This window comes from Ursus arctos, unplaced genomic scaffold (assembly GCF_023065955.2).
Source record: "Ursus arctos isolate Adak ecotype North America unplaced genomic scaffold, UrsArc2.0 scaffold_13, whole genome shotgun sequence".
NCBI lineage: Eukaryota > Metazoa > Chordata > Mammalia > Carnivora > Ursidae > Ursus > Ursus arctos.
In genome coordinates, this window is record NW_026622797.1 from 35,789,159 (window position 1) to 35,812,121 (window position 22,963).

The following is a 22,963-nucleotide window of genomic DNA, read 5'->3' on the forward strand; positions in this document are numbered from 1 at the left end:
CATCCTGAAGTCTATTGGTTCTTTATCACTTGACTTTACATTGCTATTAATCATCTAAAATGTAGACTCTATAGCAAAGTTTCCTCAGGTAGGAGTTGGGAATCTGAGTGTAGAATAGCAGGTCACAGAGAAGCTAAGAAATCCATTGGTCTGAATCAGTATAAATCAGGACAGAAATCAGAATCTGTGGCTAAGATATGAAATAATTAAAAAGCAATCAAAGATGGTTTGGGAATAAATGACAAAAACCATGGTACAAATAATAAATGTTATAAAAATTTAGACACAGTGGAGATCACTGTATACAGAGAAAAGATCCTACAGAAGGTGGTTTCACTAGTCAGTGAAGGAATCCTACATAGGTCTTCATCAAATATGGAAAGAGGATTATTCATCACCTTCCACCTAGACCAAAAGGGGATTTAGAAATGTAAAATTAAGTACATTGCATAATGCACATTTAATTATTCCAATTCCTGGGATAAACTCCTAGTAGTTTGTATCTTATTTAAGTGTGAAATTAGGGGGTTGGTAGACATAGGAAGAGTTCATGAATTTTGCTCCTACCACTTTTGAGAACATGATTTTCTAGACAGCAGAGTCTATTGGTTAAAACTCTTCAAGCACTACCTTACTAGATGTAGTTATCTTTAGTTATACTTCCAAACTGATTGCTACTTTCTATAGGTAGGCCTTCTTTCTATCAAGATTCAGGAAATAATATTAATGAACTATTCATTCTATGTAACTTTATGCTCTCATTCACACTTACCCTTTCTCATTAGGTTATTTCAACTAGGATTCTCATTGTCCTCATGAAAATTCATTACTTCAGGGAAATAGATCCAAGGCACAAATAGAGAGATGATCCTCAGATAGAAGTATGGAAAGCTCATCAATATTAATAGGCTGGTAGGCAGAGTAGGTACAGATGCTGATAAATAGCAGATGTGGTGACTGGAAACTGGAGAAGTTCTTTTCCAATTGCTTCAATTTTCTCAGTGAATTTGGAAGTTGAGAGAAGACTAGGGGAAAAGGTGTAGTTTAAGGAGAAAGGCGAAGATATGAAAGATTTTTTGAGAAGAGTGAGAGTGAAATTGACCTAGGGACATCCCCATAACTTGCTTTCAATTGGCAACGTCTAACATATCCCGTGATTTACTTATTTGTTATCTTTATTTTTGTCTCTACTCGGTAGAGTGTAAGTTTCATGAAGGCGGATTATTCTCTGTTTTATTCATTGCTGATTACTCAGTGCCCTAGATCAGAGGGTGACAAATGTTGAATCCTCAATTAATATTTGTTGAATAATGAAGGAATGAACTCTCGTGAGTTCCATGTACTCAGCAAGAAATAAGCATATTTCCCCAACCCAGAGAAAAGAAAGACATTACACACCTCCCTGTACATATACAGCAGTACAACAACTTTTCCCTCAGTTTCTTGCCCAGATTTTGATAATCATTTGTCTTCTCCCACCAATCATGGTTATTTGGTGACTAAATCAGTAGCTCTGAAACTTAACTATGTATCAGTATCACCTGGAAATCATTTTCAGACTATAGCTTCCTAAGCACCAAGCTCAAATTTTCTGAATCTGGATATCCATGTGTGAAATCTCAAATGTATATATTTTAAAACTTCTTCAAGCAAAACTGACACCCAACCAGGTTTGAGAACTCCTGGGTTAAATTATTCACATTCTGATGTTAGCTACTCAGCTGCAGAGGCAATATTAGAAAGACACCGATTATGACTCTACCTGCTTTAATCTAAAGTACACAATGCTGAGAATGGTATCCATGTCTTCAACTATTCATCTCCTGGAAGTATAAAGTCTGATGTGTTTTTTACAATGCTTATTCAATAGTATTAATTCAACATAGTCATCTAAACCTTCCTTAAAATGACAATGGATGAGGTTAAGTTTGAAGTGTAAAGCAAAGTGGATGAATGAACATGAGATGAGAAAAAAAAAAGAAAGAAAGAAACAAGATAAGCAAAAGAAAAAATAACACTTATCTTGGCTGAAGATATACGTTTTCTATTTTATAAATTCAGAGTAGTATGCTCAAAGATTAGTTTAAAAGGATAATTAATTCTGCTTAGCCTGACATGCCTCTGAGAATAATAAGAAAAATAACCCCTTGAGAAAATCATTTTAAGTTCCTCTTTCAAATTTTATCAAGTTTTAATTTAAATTTTTTCTAGTTTTATATTCCTAATATATTTTTATATCATCGATTCCCAAAAATCTAAAGTAAAATTAACAGTATTTTCCACCCCAAATTAATACTAATTTTCCCATATGCATATACAAATATAGAGAATTTCTCTTTAATTTTGATTTTTTTTTCAAAAAAAAAAACTTGTACTCTATATATTCTTACCTTATTGTTCCTGTTACTATGTAACAAACCATAGTAGCTTAAAACAAAAACAGTCATTTGGTTTCCTCACAAATCTCAAAAATGTGCAACTCAGATGAGGTTCAGGGGCACAATCTCTGGTCCACACAACGTCAAAGTGGCTTAGCAGGGGACTGGAACATCCACTTTCCGTGATTCACATTCATGGTTGGCAACTTCATGCTGGCTAGTCACTGGGAATTCAACCCAAATTGTGGGTTTAAAGCCTCCATTCCTCTTCAACTGGACTCCCAAGCTGGCCTCTCCTCAAGCTGCTTGCACTTTTTCATGGTATGGTGGTTGAGTTCCAAAGGTTAGCATTTCAAGGAACAGGAAATGGAAGTTGATAGATTCTTAAAGACTGGTCACAAAAAATGGCACACTTGCACTTGCTCCATATTCTATTGGCCAAATAGTCATAGAACCCAGATTCAAGGGAAGAATATAGATTCTACTTCTTTTTTTTTTAAAGAGTTTATTTATTTATTTGACAGAGATAGAGACAGCCAGCGAGAGAGGGAACACAAGCAGGGGGAGTGGGAGAGGAAGAAGCAGGCTCATAGTGGAGGAGCCTGATGTGGGGCTCGATCCCATAACACCGGGATCACGCCCTGAGCTGAAGGCAGACGCTTAACGACTGCACCACCCAGGCACCCCAGATTCTACTTCTTGATGGGAAGAGTGTCAAAGAATTTGAGGACCATGTTTTAAAACAGCCACATTTGCTTTATTACTTCACAAAATAACATGAACATCTCTCCAAATATATATAGATCTTGACACATACAGACATGCCTTAGTGGTAGAATATCCTATAGCATATGCAGTAATTTATTCAGTTATTCCCCTAAGCATTTAAGTTGATTCCTGTTTTTTGATAGTTACAAACACTGACACAGTAAACATTTTTGTACATGTATATTTATGCTCTTATTGCACATTCAAAAATTTAATATTAGCACATTATTTTCCCAAAAAGCTATAATGATTTATAGTCCTAACAGTACAGAGTATGCTTTTATCAATAGCCCCCTCAGTACTAAATGTCACATTAAAAAAAAAATTATAATCTGATGAAAAAGCAAAATTGTATCTCATTTTAATTCATCTTTTCCAGAATATAAATGAGGCAAAATTTATTTTTTATATGTTTGTTGGTAATATAGCTTCCCTTTTTTATTCTTTGTCAGTCTTGCTGGAAGTTTGTTGATTTTTTTGATCTTTTCAAAACACGGTTTTCTGTTTGATTTTTCTCTATTTTTCTCTCTCTCTTTTTTTTTTTATGTCTTTGACTTCTACTCTTTTCTTGATCTTCTTTCTTATTTCTGCTTGTTTGGGGCTTATTTTGCTCTTTGTATTCTAGTTTCCCGATAAGGAATTTTGAATTACTGATTTGAGACCTTAACCTCTTTTCCAATGAAAGCATTCAATGTTATAAACTTTTCTTTAAACATTAATTAGCTACATTCCAAACTTTTTCCTATGTTACATTTTCACTTTTATTCCATTCAGAATATATTTTTAAAAGATTTTATTTATTTGAGAGAGAGAGGAGAGAGAGCATGCACAGGCGGGGGGGGGGGGGGGGTGAAGGGAGAAGGGGAAGTAGGCTCCCTGCTGAGCAGGGAGCCCAATGTGCTGGGCTCAATCCCAGGACTTGGGATCATGACCTGAACCAAAGGCAGACGCTTAACCAACTGAGCCACCGAGGCACTCCTCCATTCAGAATATTTTTAATATATCTTTAAATTTTCTCTTTGACCCATGATGACTTTGAAGTATGTTGTTTAATTTATAAGTGTTTGGAGACGTATAATCCTCTTGTTACTGATTTCTACTTTAATTTCACTATGATCTGAGAACATACTTCATGTGTTTGTTTGTTTGTTTTTTTAATTTGTTAAGGTTTTATGACCAAGGATATGATCTTAGTGAATGTCATGTGTGTACTTGAAAAGAATTTGCATTCTGCTGGTTTTGGATGGAGTGTCCTAAATATCAATTAGATCCAATTGATTGGTGGTATTGTTTAGTTCTCATTATTATCTGATTTTCTGTCTATTTCTATTAATTATAGAGAGAGCAACACTGAAGCCTCCAACTATTATTGTGAATTTGTCTATTCTTTCAATTCTGTCCATTTTTGCTCTGTTTGGGATATATACACATGTAGAATCATTATGCCTTCCTTGTATATTAACCTTTTTATCATTATGTAATATACCTTTTTATCTCTGGTAATTTTCTTTTCTCTGAAGTCTGCTTTAGTAATATTAAAAACAACAACAACACTCCAGCACTAATCTATGAGTGTATGCATGGTGTGAAAATCCACTTCTAAAGTGGAACCCAATGACCCTAACACATGATAGCCATGCCCTGGGTAATTCCCTACATTTTTGTGTGGGTGAGACATAGTAATTTCAACTAAGGAGTAGAATTTGACAACAGAGTTGAGATGTCACTTATGAGATTAAGTTATAAAAGACTGACTTTTATGTTTGTTGCTTTGTACCTACTATTCCAAGTTCCATTCTATATGATTTCCCCTCTAAAGAGTTTACTTTCATTGTCCTTTTAAACCAGGTCTGCTGGCTGCTATCCTTTTAGTTATATCACCCGTTTGAGAATGTCTTTATCTTACCTTCATTTCTGAAGAAAGTTTTTGCTGAATAAAGGAGTCTGGGTTGACACTAATTTCCTTTTAGTACTTTTTAAACGTTGTACACTTCCTTCTGGCCTTCCAGATTTCTGATGTGAAATTCACAGGTATTCGAATCATTGTTCCTCTATAAGTAATGCATCATGTTTTTCTCTGGCTGCTTTCAGTAATTTTTTTTTTTTTTTTTTGTCTTTAGCTTTCATCAGCTTGATTGTAATGTGTCTGGGCATAAATTGTTTTTGGTTTATCATGCTTGAGGTTTGCTGAACTTCTTAAATCTATAGGTTTATGTCATTTTAAAAATTTGAGAATCTTTCCATCATTTTTCTTCTAACATTTTTTCCCCAGCATTTCACTCCTTCTCTCTTTGGGACTCTGATGGCCTGAATGCTTGACATTTTATCATGGCATTCTTTTCATTCTTTAAAAAAATTTTTTTTCTCTCTGTTCTTCTGATTATACATAATATCTATTGATCTGTCTTCAAGTTCACTGACTCTTTCATCTGTCCTCTCCATCCCTAGTCTGCTTTTGAGCCCATCTAATGAGAATTTGGGTTTTTCTGGTGGGTTTTGGTTACTCTATTTTTCAGTTCTAAGCTTCAATTATTTCTTCTATATATCTTCTATTTCTTTGCTAAAGCTTTCTTTTTTTTTTTCCATTGCAAAAGTGTTTATAGTTGTTTACTGCAGCATTTCTATAATAAGATATTTAAAGTCTTAGGTGATTCCAACACCTGTGTCATCTCGGTTTTTATATCTGCTGATTATCTTTTCCATGCAATTTGAAATATTTTTAGTTCTTTATATGCCAAATAATTTTGGATTGAATCCTGGATGTTTTGAATATTATGTTATGAGACAGTAGGTCCTGTTTAAATCTTATTGAGAATGTTGATATTCTTGTTTTAGCATGCAATCAATCTGGTTAAGTTCAGGCTATCAGTTCTAATCTACTTTCTGTGCTCTGTAGTTCCAAAGTCAATTCAGTTTTCAAAGCCTTTGCAGTTCTATTTGTATCTGTCCCACATGGGCACCAGCCAGTGGTCACTCTGTGACCTGGGTTATAGTCTTTTGGTTACTTCCTTCCTCAAAGTCTTTAGGATAGTGATTAGGCTCAGATCTATGCATGCATAGCTCCAGAGTGAGCCCAGAGTTAATTAATAATCAACTTATGAAATCATTTTCTAGACAACTTCCCTCTCTATGTTCCCCACCCTCCAATATTTACCAATTCTTTTGGACTCCTCTTTTCATACTTATCACTAGAGAGCTGGGATTTTAGTTACTCCACCCTGCTACACACTTCTATGACTAGACCCAAGTAGCAAAAAGACAGAGAGAAGGAAAAACAATGGTAAGGGGTGCAGTAGAGAGGGAGTTTATCCCATCTTCTTGGATTAGAGAAGCAACTCTACTTACTAGTTATATGACACTAAGACACATCACTTAGTGTCTCTAGATTTCAGTTATCTCATCCATAGAAAGGAAGGTTTCACCAGAACTGGTGTAAGATTCATCTTGAATTCTTAGTAAATATGCTGACCTCAGAGGCTTCACTCTAAGATTCTAATTCAGTAAGTCTGCCTACAAAATTGCATTTTAATAAATACCCAAAGTGATCTAGTGCATGTTGCTTAGCAACTACAATTTAGAAAATATAATGAAATATTCCAATTTCCTTCTGGCTTTATCTTGAGACTTTTTGTTAGGAAACAAATAAAAGCAGAATTCAAATTAAAAAAAAAAAAATTCCACAGTGCTTCTAACCTTAAGTGTTCTTAGAACCTTGGTTTAAAAAATTTATGAATCTCCTAAACTCAACTTTTGGAGTTGACAGAAATTACTGTATGGTTTAAAGTCTTACTTGAAAGACAACACTGGGCAATGTGGAGATTTAAAATACAATAGCTTGGGAATTGCAAAAAGGTATTAGTTTGAACCATAGGAAACTTAATATTCAATTACTTTTCACCTACGAAAAGAGAAATATCCTATTATTCAACTTAGGTCATTTTCTTTTAGTTTGTCATTTCCCATAACAGTAGGCACAACTTCCTTCAGTCTTTTTCCCTATATTACCGAGCAAGGCTATTTATAAGACGGCTTGATGGATAGGATATTATTCTGAGGATTTTAGGTCATTACTTTTAAGAGTTGAAAAGGGTATGTTTGTACTGAGGGTAAGATTAACTTTAGTTATTTTCTTTGTGAAGTTATTTACTAGTTTTACCTAATCTACAGTCCCTTCTGACAGAGCAGAGAAAATGGATAAATCTGCAGGGATTAATTGGTCCTTGCCATATTAGGCAAGTAGCTTCTTAAGGGTTTGAGCTTTAAGTTATCTAATTGGTCAGCCAGGAGTCTGGTTAACAGCACACTGAAAAGAATGAACAAATTTCCAAAATGTGGAAGGAACAAAAAGATCATCTATTTTTTTTCATTCTATAAATATTTATTGAGGTTTTGCAAGGCACCACTAGACACTGTGGGGAATTCAAATATAAATAAGATCCATTCTTTTTTCTCTAGAGGCTAACAATTTAGTGGGAAAAGAGACACATGTACAAGTAATTACATTACAAGGTAGATTGTGTGACAAAGGGTTATAATTTTAGTAGCATCTCTAATGAAATAAGTATGTCTACTCATTCGAATGGCACCCAGTGGAGTTGGTGTATGTTCTCATTTCTCTTTTTAAGAAAACTCAATAAGGAGTCATGATATCTTTAAAAGAAATCAAAACAGGTTTGTTTCTTACACATATTGTGAAGTAAATATTTGCAACTTACCTTTAAAAATAGCACTGCATCAGTTTGACTCATTATTCAGAAATCATAGTTCATGCTTGGGAGCTTATAGCAAAATAAGACATCACAAACTTTCTCAGCAGAGCTTCTGGTTACTAGCAAGATAGTTTTGACTGAATATTATTTCAATATTTAATTTAAATGAACAATGAAAGAATATATAGAGATACTCTGTTGCTTCTTAACTATCCTACTTTGGGGGCAGAGGGGTGGGTGAAAACTTGTGTTATTTTATTCTATTATTTGATTCATTTCTTTTTGTTATTGCACCTGGTTTGAGGGTACAGTCATCATTTGCAGGCAGTTAGATGAATGGCATGTTAAAATCTATTATAGTACCAGTGACAGCAAAGCCCAAATAAATGGATGTTTTTTTGACCCTGGGATTTACCAGAGGATCTCAACAAGTTTTATAGGCATTAAGTAGTAAAGCCTCAAATCAGCTCTGAAACACAGATATTATGCAGGATTGGTGTTACAAACCATACAGGCACCAGGAGAAACATATTTAAACAGAAAATCCTTGGAGAAACATCAAGCTGAGACTGAACAGTACTGCCCCTCTCTTGAGTACAGAGCATATGTTAATGCAGATGTTCTCTAACTTTGTTATACCTAAAAACCATTGAGGCAATTTGTTAAAAGGAGAGTTATCAGAGCAGTTCTTCTAAAACCTGAGTGTTTGTTTAAAAATACAGATTCTGCCTCAGTGGGTCTGGAATCAGACCATACTTTAAGTACCAAAAGCCAGCACTAACATCACCCAAAATCAGTAAATCAAGGTGGAATCTTCCTTGTTAAAACACAGATTGTTTGGTTTCACCCACAGGAAGCCTGAGTCAGAAGGTCTAGGGGTAGAACCCAAGAATTTACATTCCCAACAAGCTCCCAGGTGATTGCTAATGCTACCTGTTTGAGGTTCACTGTTTGGGTAACACTGATCTGGATTGCTCTTCGGAGTTACTGAGGTCTGAGCATTTTGATTTTTAACATACTTCCCCGATAATTATAGTGAAAATAAAAATTTGAGAACCATAAAGCCAACACAGACTGACTGGCTATAGGAGGCTGACCCTGGAACAGGCAGCAAATGGGACATATCCCCCAAAACCAAGTGTTACTTCAGTCAAAGCCAGAAGGAACAATACAAGAAATGGAATAGTGAGTAGAGGTAACAGGTGGGTGTGTGAACACAAAGGAGCCAAGCCAAACTTGACTGCAGCTTCAGAGTCCTCGCATTTCAAGGCATGACCCAGCTTAGTAGTAATGGGTAGAGGAAGCAGGATCTGACCAAGGCAATGAATGGGTGGTAATGTAGCCAGAGGCAGTCTAAATATATTGTGGTTAAAGAAGGGAAGCCAAAGGTCAAAGCCAGTTCTGAGGACATATTAGCAGAAAAATGAGTCATGGGGTGACAAGCTAGAAAATCAGGAACAGGTCAGGACATATAAGCATAAAGTGGTTCAGAGCAAGCTGCTCAGGACAGAGGCTCAATTTTAAGTTGTACTGGCTGGACTGACACTTTACCTGGAAGAGCTGAGAGAATTTGAAACGGACATTCAAAACATTGTATCTATTTATGTGGACACTAATACCTGCGCACACTCTCTCTGCCTTCACTTAAAATAGTTTCTTATAGTTTACAAAACATACTTCCATTCTCCATTTAATGAGTCTTTTTTCTTCATCCACCAAGCTACCTGTCATTTTGGTAATTTTTATTCCTACTTGTCCCAATTTTTTCTGTTGCTATTTAGAGCACAATTGCTAAATATCTTATTCAAAAAACAATTTTTTAAAAGATTTTATTTATTTATTTGACAAAGAGAGAGCACAAGCAAGGGGTAACAACAGAGGGAAAGGGAGAAGCAGGCTTCCCACCCAGCAGGGAGCTTGATTTGGGACTCTGTCCCCCAGTGAGCCACCCAGGCGCCCCTTTCAAAAAACAATTCTATCCCGGAAACTGAAGTTCCCAAACTGTTCTCAGATTTTCACCTGGCTAAAGTTCTAACCAAGTTATTTCCCAAACTAAGGTATGAAGACAACCTATAGCATCATCATTAAAATACAGATTTGTGGAAATCACCTACTCAATCTGAATCTCTGGAGCTGAGCCCCTTGAACATGCACTTTTAAGCAGTTTCTCTAGAATTTTTTATGCACACAAAATCTTGAGAATCACTGTAATTATTACCCTCTCCACTCTTTCTTCCCTCTGGGTAGACTTCAGGTATTATAAATTTAGTAATTTGCATTATCCCTTCTAGATGAATAATTCAAAATAGCTTTTTAAAGACACAAGATCTGTATCATTCCTGGATATCCTAAAACTACTAAAAAATAGCAAAAAGAACAAAAACAAACATTTAAATACAATTTATATTTAATTACAATTAAGAGGGTTTTTTACATGTTAAAATATATACTGTAAAGATGGGTTTAGACAAGATCCTCATAATATCAAACCTAATAGAATTATACTCTTGGGTGCATAAAGTGAAAAACTACCTTCAATGTTAATTTGAGGTAAGCCTATTGACACTAATATCTAATAACATAGAAAATAAATGAAATCAGATACAAGCTGAGTAACATTGTCCTCTAGTTTACAGCCCAGAACATCATGGATGTTTGTTTGTTTGTTTGTTTGTTTGTTTGTTTTGAGTTAGGTTGGAAGGATAAACCATCACAGTAGCCTCTGAGCACATTTACAGCATTTTAGAAGAGACATTCTACAGTTTCTGTGTAAATTCTGAGCAGCTTAAAGTGAAGACTAGCTCTGCTATTTAAAAAGATTTCTGGTTTGTTTCAACTTGAAAGTGATTTAATAGGAGGCCCACAGAGAAAATCTGTCTCAGTAATCAAATTATAACAAGTAAGGATTAAAAGTATTAAGAAGTTTAAGCAAACTTTTCAGCTGCCCTTTTTTTTTTTTTTTTTACTAGTGGGGGGATAGAGGGTCATTTGAAGTTGGCTGTGAGAATAAGTACAACATAATTATAAGAATGAAAAACAAAAACTGAAAAAAAAAATTGGTTCATTATACATCTCCAGCAACAGTGTTTTTCAAACACTTGGTTTGGCGAAACCCTAGCCTTTTTCCCAAGGACATTCTGTCTCAGTCTACTATTCCCTTTCTGAATTATAAAACCAACTGTATTTTACAGGTAAATTTAATTTACATTTTAAGATTCATTTGTACTTAATTCATCAAAGTGTTTTGTCATGTGAGCCACTGGGTCTTGCAGAAGGCTTGTGATCTTTTTAATAGACTTTTATAACCTATTTTTTTTTTTCCTTTCTTAGAAACAGGAAGTCACTTTAGCCAAAAGCAAACAAGGTTAAACTCCAGAGTGTTCGGTTTGGGCTTGACATTTAGAAACCACAGATCCAAATGGGTCTTGAGCTTGGTAAAACATTCCTTCCCTTCTTTATTAGGTGAAAAGAAAACATTTAGGGTAAAAACAAAAATGATTAAAGTGGGAATGCATTGCTTTTGTCTTTTATAAGCAAAAATAAAACCACATACTCTTTTTCTACAAAAAAAATTGAAAAATGTGTAAGCCAAATTAATTTCTGATAGGTTTTTTTATTATATACACTGCATAAACACATATTATATAGTAAATTTATATATAAACGCATGCATTTATAAATACATAAAGCTATATGTATATGTGCATATATAAAGTTACAAATGCATTTATAAAGTTTCTGCTAGTTAAGAATTTATGTAGCTACTGCTTTTCTAAAGTGACTAAATTGTATTATATAGGATATAATAATGGCAAAAGACCTCAAAAAAGCATATGGCTGAATTTGTAGACTCCTTGAAGGTCTGTTCCCCAAATACACAAAGTGATTTTTAATTAACCCACTTTTAAACTCTTCAAGGAAAAAGAGTTCAAATTCTTCTGCAGTCATGAGATAAGATTAAGAACAAACTGATCACTGGTTTCCAGCAGGAGTATAGGCAACGCTGGCCTAGTTTTTTAATCTTTCCAAACCTCTAATTAAACACACACACACACACACACACACACACACACAGATCCCAGAATAACAAACAAAACAAAATTTCATAACAGATACCTACAGCAAAATTCCAAAATAGGGTATTCCTACACTCCCTAAACTTGCACCTGCCATCAGGCCTACATGGTATCAGCAACTGTATGGGAAAATGTGGAGAGAAGACAAAAGCTCTTCGAATGAGGGTGAGATACAGAAAACAAATTCCTAACAGGTATTTCCCTGAAAATGAGATGTCCTTACTAGTGTGAAAAGCTCAGTGACCCTTTCTGAAAACAGCAGACACATGTGGAAGGGGCCTTCAGAGGCTATAATTCATGAGTGAATTCAAGGGACCACAGAATAGAGAGATTGTTCAGGGGAGTCTTGACACCAAGAACTCTCCAAATTGACCAACCTAAGGCCCCTTTCAAAACACATGCTCAACCTAAGGGGAACAGCTGGGAGGAGAAGCTAAACAGAGCAGAGTAGAAACACTAGGACAAAGTAAAGAGAAGCTCCAGAATAAAAGAATGGGGGAGGGGGCGAAGACTAGAGGCAGGAAGCTAAAAAAGCTTGCTTGACCCTTCTTTTCTTTTAATATAGGAAAACCCTTCTCACTTAAAATCAGCAAAAAGAATGCAATGTAGACAGATCCCATGTAAAGTTTTTATAAGGAAAAAGAATAGTGAGCAAAATAATATTCATGTAGACAATAGAGGCATGCCAGAAACCATCCCACAAAATAGATTAAAAATATCTAAAATATTAGAAAAATAGCTAAAAGAATTTAAGAAAATAATAGAAACTATGAAAGAATGCCAAAAGAATTAGAAACATTCAGAAATGGAAAATAAGGAATATTTGAAAAAGAAGAGGACAGAACTCAGGAAAGACTTAGAAATAAAAGTACAAATGCTTTCAGAAATGATGACTAAACTAGAAGGAACACAAGAACAAATAAATGGATTCGGATAATGGATAATGCCCTTGGATACATGGATACTGCCTTACAAAAAACAGGATATGGTAAAGAGGAAATTTTAAAAATATATAAAAGTTTAAAAAAAGAAATGAAACCATTTAAAAGAAAGAAAGTGAAAGAAAAAGGAAACAAGATCCACCACCTATGTCATGGATGTCCCCAGATGGGATACTTAAAGCAATAGAAGAGACTCAATATAAAATGTTATCATCCGGAAAAACCTTTCTGAAATAAATAAAGAGCAAATATATTGAAAGAGCAAACCGTAGACCTAAAAAAGTTTTAACAAAAGGAGACCACATATTGTTATAGTAAAACTAACTTTTAAGGGGGAAAAAAGTCCTTTGAGTATGTAGACAAAAAGACAAAGTGACTTGTAAGGAAAGATGGTCACCATGCCTTTTAACGAGAACACTTCATGATAGAAGACGATGAAATATCTTAACATATTTGACATACTCAAGGAAAGAGAGCATAAGCCAAGGCCTTTATATGCAAAGTGACCTTCAAGTAAAAATGCTGAACTTTTTATGAACATACAAGAATTCAGGAAATAGTGCCCCATGGAGCCGTTCCTGAGTAATATCCTAGAGAACAAACTTTGGACAATCAAAATGAGAGTCAGTGCATAAGGGCCAGTGGTGAGAATTTAATACATATTTATTTCTGGAACTAAGATTAAATTAAATAATGGATACAAAGAAAACATTATAGTACATAATGGTTATATATTCTGATGACATACACCCAGCACAATTATAGAGAAATACAGGAAGGGAATATAGAAAATAAAATAAACTTGCTAATTACCTTGAAAAACATTACTAGATAATAAAAGAAGGTAGCATAAGTTAGAATATCATCAACTCTTAAAGAAATAATGCATCTAGACAATAATTTTTAATGGTAGTTAGCACTACAAAAAGAGAAACAACCAGTCAACATGTGCATCCTGATAAAAGTACACATCACCATCTATGAAGTATTTTTGTTATATATATAAAAAAAAATCAAATCTGAATTTGAAAGTCCCTGAATTCCAGTAGTTTACAGAAAACACAGGGGAAAGAAGAACATGTTAAATAAGGCCACAGGGATACATCCCAGACTGTGGGAAATAATTTCCAGGGGGAGTGGAGTGAAGTGGGCTTATAGCTCAAAAGAGACTTACGATACATGTCAAACAATTGCAATGTATAAGCTTTATTTGAATCCTGATTTGAACAAAAAAAATTTTTTAAATAATTATGAAGCAATTGAGGAAATGAGAATACTCTTGGATATATGAAGATATTAAGGAAATAATGGGGGATTTTAAATAAACTATAGTTCTATTTCTTAGAAAAGAATAAACAACTTTATCTTCATCAACCTTAACTTTACTATTAAATAGTCACATTATTTAACTTATGAATATGCTAGCATAAAATTATAATTAGTATCATGGTAATATCATATTACATTGATCAAATAGAAATTTAGAACTCCTATGGATGAAAATAAAGAACTTAAATGTTAGAAAGTGTATCAAATGAGATCTAGTCTAATAAGTTATCGCTTGGTCCCAGACCTGTCATTTTAAGGATGTGCAATCATAAAACTTTGAGTTCACTAATTAATCTATTCCATAGACATAATTATTTTTCTATTAAACTATTTTTATGTCTAAACAGAGCTCTCTTTGGCTTATGTTTGAACGCATTTCCTTTATTTGGCCTTCTTAGAAATGGTCATATCAAGACAGACCTGGATTTGCTATCTTTTTATCAGTGACCACTCGGTGGTTTTGAGAAAGAGCCTCAGGGAAAATTTTTATTGATAGCTGTATCATGCAGGACCCTTACTCACATAAAAAACAATCCACCATACCGAACTTTAGAAGGGTATTATTGAAAAAATAAAGTTAGGTAGTTTACAGAATTTCTGAGAGAACCAAAAATTGACTTTAAATTGACTTAAATTGACAGAGCCAGGAATAGAGTATCAAAGAGAAATGCCCAGACTTCTATTCTAGTGTACCCACGACTGATAGACAAATATTACTTTGCTGTGTAACAACTAAAACACCAGGGACAGGTTGCCAGAAACTCCAGTAACTTCGACTCCAGGTTGCCTTAAAAGAACCAAGTGCCATTGCCAACTGATCTGATCTCGTCGACATAACCACTACCACTTGTTTCTGCCTCCAGGTCTCAATGACTATATCTGCTTGGTGGAACCTTTGTCACAAGTAGAAGCCTTGCTGCAAAGGATTCTGAGAAACACAGCTTTAACCTAGACTCTATTGCACAAGAATTATGCTGGAAGGGAATCACATGCTTACTAGGTGAACTAAAATAAGTGTCTTCCATCATGTTCTAAAATATTTCGATTCAATTTGTGTTTTCCCTCTTTAATATAGGTCCTGCTGACTACTCTAATCCTTCTCCAAGGGACAATTTTTTATTGAATACCTTAATCTTCACTGGGTTTCTCCAGTCTTTCCACACCCTCCCTCAAATTTTATTAAGCTTGTCCTTTTATTCTAATATGTCTAATTAATGCCAAGTAGAGCAGAGGATGACTTTTTAAAAAGGTACATATTTGCTAAAATATCCCACTCTATTCTGACTTGTATGAAAATAAATAGATTTTGCAGATACATGTTTGACTTGTTTGATATGATCCATTTTTCTTATGTAGCCATCTAGAACACACTGTATAAATATTAGCATGCATTTCTTTACTTAAGCTTATAGTTTGTTTTTAGATTATCTTTTAAACTCATTAAGAAAGATAATTACCTTCTGACAAGTATTTAGGATATGTTAGAAACTGCTTTTTAAAAGTAGAAAGCGGGGGGTGCCTGGGTTGCTCAGTCACCTAAGCTTCCAGCTCAGGTCTTGATCTCAGGGTCATGAGTTCAAGCCCCACTTAGGCTCCACTCTGGGTGTGGAGCATACTTACAAAAAAAAAAAAGTGGAAAACAGCATATATATTACCAAATTATTTTTTCAAAAATAATAACCCCCAAATGATCCTTCTGCTATAAAACAAGGCCAAGTTCCAAAACGTGTAGTCTTTAAACAGAAGGGCCACCATCTTTCCTCTTCTTAACTTAACATTCATTGTTTATGGCTACTTTTGAAACTTAATTACATTATACAAACTTATTTATTCATGTTCTCACCTCTGGATAGCATCCCTTTACTGAAGGATTTTTTCTTTTTTTCCAATAGCCATACCTACGTATGAAATCATTTTAGTATAAGAAAACTCAATGAAAGGTGAAGGACCTTTGTCTTCTAGGGAAGTAGGTTGATAAATGCATCAGCTCATCTAAGTTTCCCTACCAGATGTGATTTGACTTAAACATTTCATAATTCTGTTTGCAAGCAAAATGGAAAAGGAAACAAATGAACACATATAATTTGTTGAGGTCTGTGAATTGAATAGAGAAGTGTAGAAAGAGATGAAGTTAGGGGAGAAAGAATTACTCAAAGGCAAGGATGAATCATTAGGATAAGATACAGAAGGTAATGAAGAGCGTATGGTTTAACGATGCCAGAGGAACACCCTGATCTCGGCTATTGAGTAAGAAGGTAGAAAGACAGTGGTTAGAAATCTTTGGTTCGTGGGACACCTGGGTGGCTCAGTCAGTTGAACCACTGACTCTTGATTTGGTCTTAGGTCCTGATCTCAGGGTGGTGAGATGGAGCCCCACATTGCCTCAGACTCCCTACTCAGTGGGGAGTCTGTTTGAGAAACTCTCTCTCCCTCTGCCCTCTCCCTATTCACATGCTCTCTCTCTCTCAAATAAATAAATATATCTTAAAAAAAAAATCTTTGGTTCATTGGCTTAAAACAGGTATATTTCAAAGTTCTCATTTTTTTATAAACTACAGGCTGTTTTCAATCTAGTACAAATATTCATGTACAAATATTAGTGGTCAGATGTTCGAAACAATGGTAATTGGATGATGGACTGAAACTTTTTAACTAACATAATTAAGAAATAATAATTAAAACCAGAGAAGAAAACTACAAAACTATAAAGGGTAGTCTTTGCCCCAAAGACCTCTCAGAGCCACCCTCACAGATGGTAACCAAGTTTGATAGGCCAGAGAGAGATAGGCAGTTTTCAGGTTTCCTTCTTGCGCCAGGATTATTGGAGCAATGTCAGAGACAATGTCCAATCTCTTTCAAGTTGGCCCAGAGGGATCTGGCAAGCAAAGTTCAAATCTCTGGAGAATATTTCCATCCTTACAATAAACTACAGGCCCTGCTTGTGTTTACCATATGGGTTTATTCTTAAGTCAATTAAAAGATAAGCAGTCTCAGAAAACATATGGTACACATTCCACATTACTTTAGAGAAACTGCAATGTATCTTCCATAGAATCTACAATTTAACAGAGAATTAAAATCTGCCTTACAGTCACACAAAACTTGCTAGTATCAGATTGTCCTTAAGCACAAGAAGATATATTTATTTTGCCATTCTTAACAGAAGAATTGCACATCATCCAGTATAGTTGAAATTCTGCAATTTTTGTCCTTTTAAGACTAGCAAAAATGTATTCTTTTGCTAACTATAACATACTAACTGATGTATACTCTTTTATACCTTTGTAAGCCACATTCTCAATAGCATGCAATATAGTTTAAACAGTTTTTGGCTATTATGCCCCAAAGAAAAATTTGAGATAACAATTCTACCAATTAATGTTGATATATTCTGTTTATTTAAAAGTATATGAGTATGAAAATTCTTTAATAATATTTCGATCATTCTTTAAGTCCTAAATCACGTAAGCATGATTTAAAATTGCAATATTTTCCTCTGAATATAATAAAACGTCAGTTTATAAGGTATGTCCAGGTAGTATCTGGGGTATATCTATTGGAGAAAGTGTTTTGGGGCACCCAAAGATGACAAGATCCCTTTAATTTACAATGTAAAGCAACCATGCTATTTTACAGCAGGCAATTTTTTACTTTTCTCCTTGTCTTTATTTTTAGTCCCTATGATGTTTTGTTCCCAGATGTCGGAATGTAGCTGAACAGGGGCTGCTGCTAATTATTGAGCAAATATCCACATGAAGCCCAGATGTTAATGTGTGATCATTTTATTCTATCAGCAAATACACTTCTTTTTGAGTCATGTTGCAATCAGATAAGAATCTTCCTACACTTTACCTTAGTCATTTGGAGCCCTTACTTTAGTCTTCAATCAGTTACATATCATTTACCTATACTGTTATGTGAAATTTATATCCAAATGAATTAACTTTATGTTTCTTATTTTGTTAAGCACAATCTGACTTAGATTTCCTAAGAAGAAAACCTCTTAAGAAAGACATTTTTTATTTGCAATTTATAAAATAAAATGTTGAAACTAAGCACAAAGAGAATGTCTGGAGAGAAAAAACATAAATAAACATTACATTTAGCTAGATGTTAACATCACATGTTTTCTTCCAGAGAAATGGTTATTAATAATAGAAGAACAATATAAAACCTTAAGTTAATTGTGGGAATTTTCAAAGTTTCTCTGTGCTGGAAGACAAAAAAAAAGCAGTCACTCTCTCATGGCTTGCCAATAGATCAATATATACTCTTCATATTCATAAATTTGCATATTTTAATTTGAAATTTATTTACTGAGTCTATACTTCAAAGCAATATAGCTGTTTAAGTAGAGAAAATTGCCACAATGTTTTCTAATAGTAACTTCCTATTATAAACTAACCTCACATGGTTCTGAATCCTCTAGAAATATTAGCATTACAAACCAAACACTTGACACTAGAAAAACTACATTTCAGTCTATAACTCTCATATGGGAATAAAATAAGACTAGAACGAAACCAAAATAGACAATTTTTTTAAAAAGTCAATAAGCTTATGGATGAAAGACCTCAGTGTGAGACAGGAATCCATCAAAATCCTAGAGGAGAGCATAGGCAGCAACCTCTACGACATCGGCCACAGCAACCTTTTTCATGACACATCTCCAAAGGTAAGAGAAACAAAAGATAAAATGAACTTGTGGGACTTCATCAAGATAAAAACTTCTGCACAGCCAAGGAAACAGTCAAAAAAACTAAGAGCGGCCCACGGAATGGGAGAATATATTTGCAAATGACGCTACAGATTTTAAAGACTGGTATCCAAGATCTACAAAGAACTTCTCAAATTCAATACACAAGAAACAAATAAACAAATCATAAAATGGGCAGAAGATATGAACAGACACTTTTCCAATGAAGACATACAAATGGCTAATAGACACATGAAAAAAATGTTCAAAATCATTAGCCATCAGAGAAATTCAAATCAAAACCACACTGAGATACCACCTTACACCAGTTAGAATGGCAAAAATTGACAAGGCAAGAAACAACAATTGTTGGAGAGGATGTGGAGAAAGGGGATCCCTCCTACATTGTTAGTGGGAATGCAAGTTGGTACAGCCACTCTGGAAAACAGTGTGGAGGTCCCTTAAAAAGTTAAAAATTGAGCTACCCTACGACCCAGCCATTGCACTACTGGGTATCTACCCCAAAGATACAGACGCAGTGAAGAGAAGGGCCATATGCACCCCAATGTTCATAGCAGCATTGTCCACGATAGCTAAATCATGGAAGGAGCCGAGATGCCCTTCAACAGATGACTGGATTAAGAAGATATGGTCCATATATACAATGGAATATTACTCAGCTATCAAAAAGAACGATTTCTCAACATTTGCTGCAACACGGACGGCACTGGAGGAGATAATGCTAAGTGAAATAAGTCAAGCAGAGAAAGACAATTACCATATGGTTTCTCTCATCTATGGAACATAAGAACTAGGAAGATTGGTAGAAGAAAGGGATAAAGAAAGGCGGGGTAATCAGAAGGGGGAATGAAGCATGGGAGACTATGGACTCTGAGAAACAAACTGAGGGCTTCAGAGGGGAGGGGGGTGGGGGAATGGGATAGGCCGGTGATGGGTAGTAAGGAGGGCACGTATTGCATGATGCACTGGATGTTATATGCAACTAATGAATCATCGAACTTTACATCAAAAACCAGGGATGTACTGTATGGTGACTAACATAATATAATAAAAAATATTATTATAAAAAAAAAGTCAATAAGCTTAAAATTGTCATGGTACTACCATACAATTCCCTTTTTTGATTCTTGGAAACACTGAAAAGCACTTTATTAAAGTATATTTCAGTTACTCAGTAAATACATAATTTCTTTGTAGACAAAACTGGGTGAAGAAATCCAAGAGATATATAATTTCAAACTGTATTTTTGCTCAAACTGAGGTTATAACATTACAAAGTCTTCCCACCAAGTAAGGAGCCAAGGAGGCTTCTCATTGTCTGATTTGGCTCAAGAGGTAGGAGTCATGGCATTGGCCTTCAGGAGAGTTGGTGGGAAACCAATTTCAACTGGGTCACATTCAAAATTTGAGCATGATACTGACATATCTGATTGTTTTGTATAAGAACTTAAGGTATGGAAAGATTTATTTTGAGAGATATCTAAATGTAAATTGGCTTTACATTATATTTTAATTCTCTAACAAATTATCTTAATTTTTCCATGCCAGGCAATTTTCAACATATTTGTGCATGAAACTTTGATTAAAGGAAATGAGCCATTCAGTGACTCAAAACTTTTGGCATTAAAGACAAAATGTCACCACCTGCAGACTTACCTGTGGTATCCCTAATCAATGAAAACCTTTCAGTAACTCAAATACAGTTAACTGAATGTGGTTTACTAATTAACATGCCAAACACTATGAACAAAAAAAGTTCAAAACCCATTATAGACCTATGCATCATGTAATATTAGAACACTATAAATCTCCAACTGTAAACTATCATTTCGTACATCTTCATGAATAACATTATGAGAATTAATCCATTAATCTGGTATCAGAAAGAAAGCAGGCCATGTACTTAAAAGAAACCAGATGATATATCTACAAGTTCTATTTCTCTTTTTTTCCTATTAGTAAACTGATATATTTAACAGGAATAAAAATCAATGGGAGTAGCGGTACCTGGGTGGCTCAGTTGGTTAAGTGTCTGCCTTCAGCTCAGGTCATGATCCTGGAGTCCTGGGATGGAGTCCTGCCTCAGACTTTTTGCTGAGCAGGGAGCCTACTTCTCCCTCTGCCTCTCCCCTAGCTTCTGCTCTCTCTTGTGCACAGTCTCTCTGTCAAATAAATCTAAAAAAAAATTTTTTTTAATCAATGGGAGTATATATCTATGTTGGGTCTTTTTTTTTTTTTTAGCCTAAAGGCATATGGAGAAAAGAGAAGTTATGATTAGACTTTATTAACCATGAGAGGGCTTTTAAACATTTTAAAGGAAAGTGAAATTTTTATAAGGGCATAGATCCTTCAAAATATTTTCCAAAGTTGTCATCTTTGGTATTGTGCTTCACATTTAGGAGCTCGAATGCCAATCTGCATCCCAACATCATGGAAGTATTTGAAATATTAGATTTCCTTATAATGCCAAACAATGTCTAAAATTTAGAAAGAAACAGCATATCTTGGGGATGCTAGTAAGTAAAGCTTGTGTTCACAGTCATCACTGAAGATGGGCCCCTAAAAGATACTATAATATAGATTTCAATTATATTTCAGTGAACAGAATCATGATTATTTGTTATTTTATGTAGCACTAACAATCTGGAAGCAAAAATTAACTTTGACGCATTGAAAAGCATCTTGGTAAAATCACCATTTCCTTGATTACTCAGTTTTATATCTATAGATGAAAAAATCTTTCAAAAGTGATTTAGTACACCCACCTGATTCCAGGTAGGATTATACCCAGATTATCTAGTAAATGTAGTTGGTGGGGGGAAGAATACATAAAATACATCACATCAGTAATGATCATTTCTAATTCCAAAGATTTTATTGTTGGGAAATACTTTGTATATCATTATAAGCCTTCTTACCCGTACTAACTCCAGAAGACTAAACTCTGGACAATAAGGTTGGTTCTAAGATGAATCATTTTGTACACAGTCATCTACAGGCCAAGATTTAATGACAGCACAGTAACACCGAAACATTATTTTTATGGCAGAAAAAAAATGCAGTATTTATTTCCCCAAAATTTCCACTGCATTTGTTAGTACATTTTTTCAAGAACAGAAAATGAAGCACTTAGAGTATAAAGATTTATCGACACAAATAAAGTGAAATATGAGCAATGTGGCCTTGTAGGAAGAACACTGGTCCAAAGGTTTCCAGATGACTCTGACTAATAAGCCACAACACTTTAGGCAAGTGACTTGGCCTCTCACTTACTATTTTTAAAACGGTAAAACTGGGGGGCGCCTGGGTGGCTCAGTTGGTGGTTAAGCATCTGCTTTTGGCTCAGGTCATGGTCTCAGGGTCCTGGGATGGGGCCCAGGGGTAGGCTCCCTGCTCAGCAGGGAGTCTGCTTCTCTCTCTCCCTCTGCCCCTCCCCCCTGTCATGCTCTCTCTTCCTCTCTCTCTGCATGTCTCTCAAATCAATAAATAAAATCCTTAAAAAGATAAAAATAAACAAACAGTAACATTGGAATAATATTGGCCATCTGTACATAAGTAATATGGATTGTAGGATTCATAAAAATGTCAAATCCACCTTTATATTTAGTAGCATAATATGGGTCCTGAATTAACTATCTCATTTTCACAAAAGATATGGTATACTGAGAAGTCACAAAGTCCTACTAAAGCATCCAGAATTTTTCTTTCCAAGTAAACAGATTTAAGATGGATGAAGCCTAATAGAGCACCAGAAAGCAGAAAAACAAAGGATATCAGAAACATAATGGCTCAGAGGTTAAACATTCTATGAGTACAAAAATCTAGCTTAACATGAAAATAAATGTACAGATCTACATAAAGAAGATAAGAAAAAATAATACACCTGTCATTTTTTATACTTTCATTAAAAAGCTTTATCAAAATTCTCCCTTCTCTGGAGGTATAAAAAACAAAATTTCCTGAGGTCAAGAGAAAACCATTCAAAGAAAAGTATTCAAACTAATTTTTACTACACAGAACTAAAGAAATTGGGGTGGCTTAAGAT

The 22,963-nt window shown here is 34.7% G+C and overlaps 1 long non-coding RNA gene across 1 annotated transcript in view; it reads right to left on the reverse strand.

The window, feature by feature from the left end:
* Positions 1 to 20,938: 20,938 nt before the first annotated feature.
* LOC130543508 (uncharacterized) overlaps positions 20,939 to 22,963 on the reverse strand; it is a 28,406-nt gene continuing 26,381 nt past the window's right edge. The window contains exon 4 of the long non-coding RNA XR_008958887.1: positions 20,939 to 21,093. This is a non-coding gene — a long non-coding RNA (uncharacterized LOC130543508). The remainder of the gene's footprint in view (positions 21,094 to 22,963) is intronic.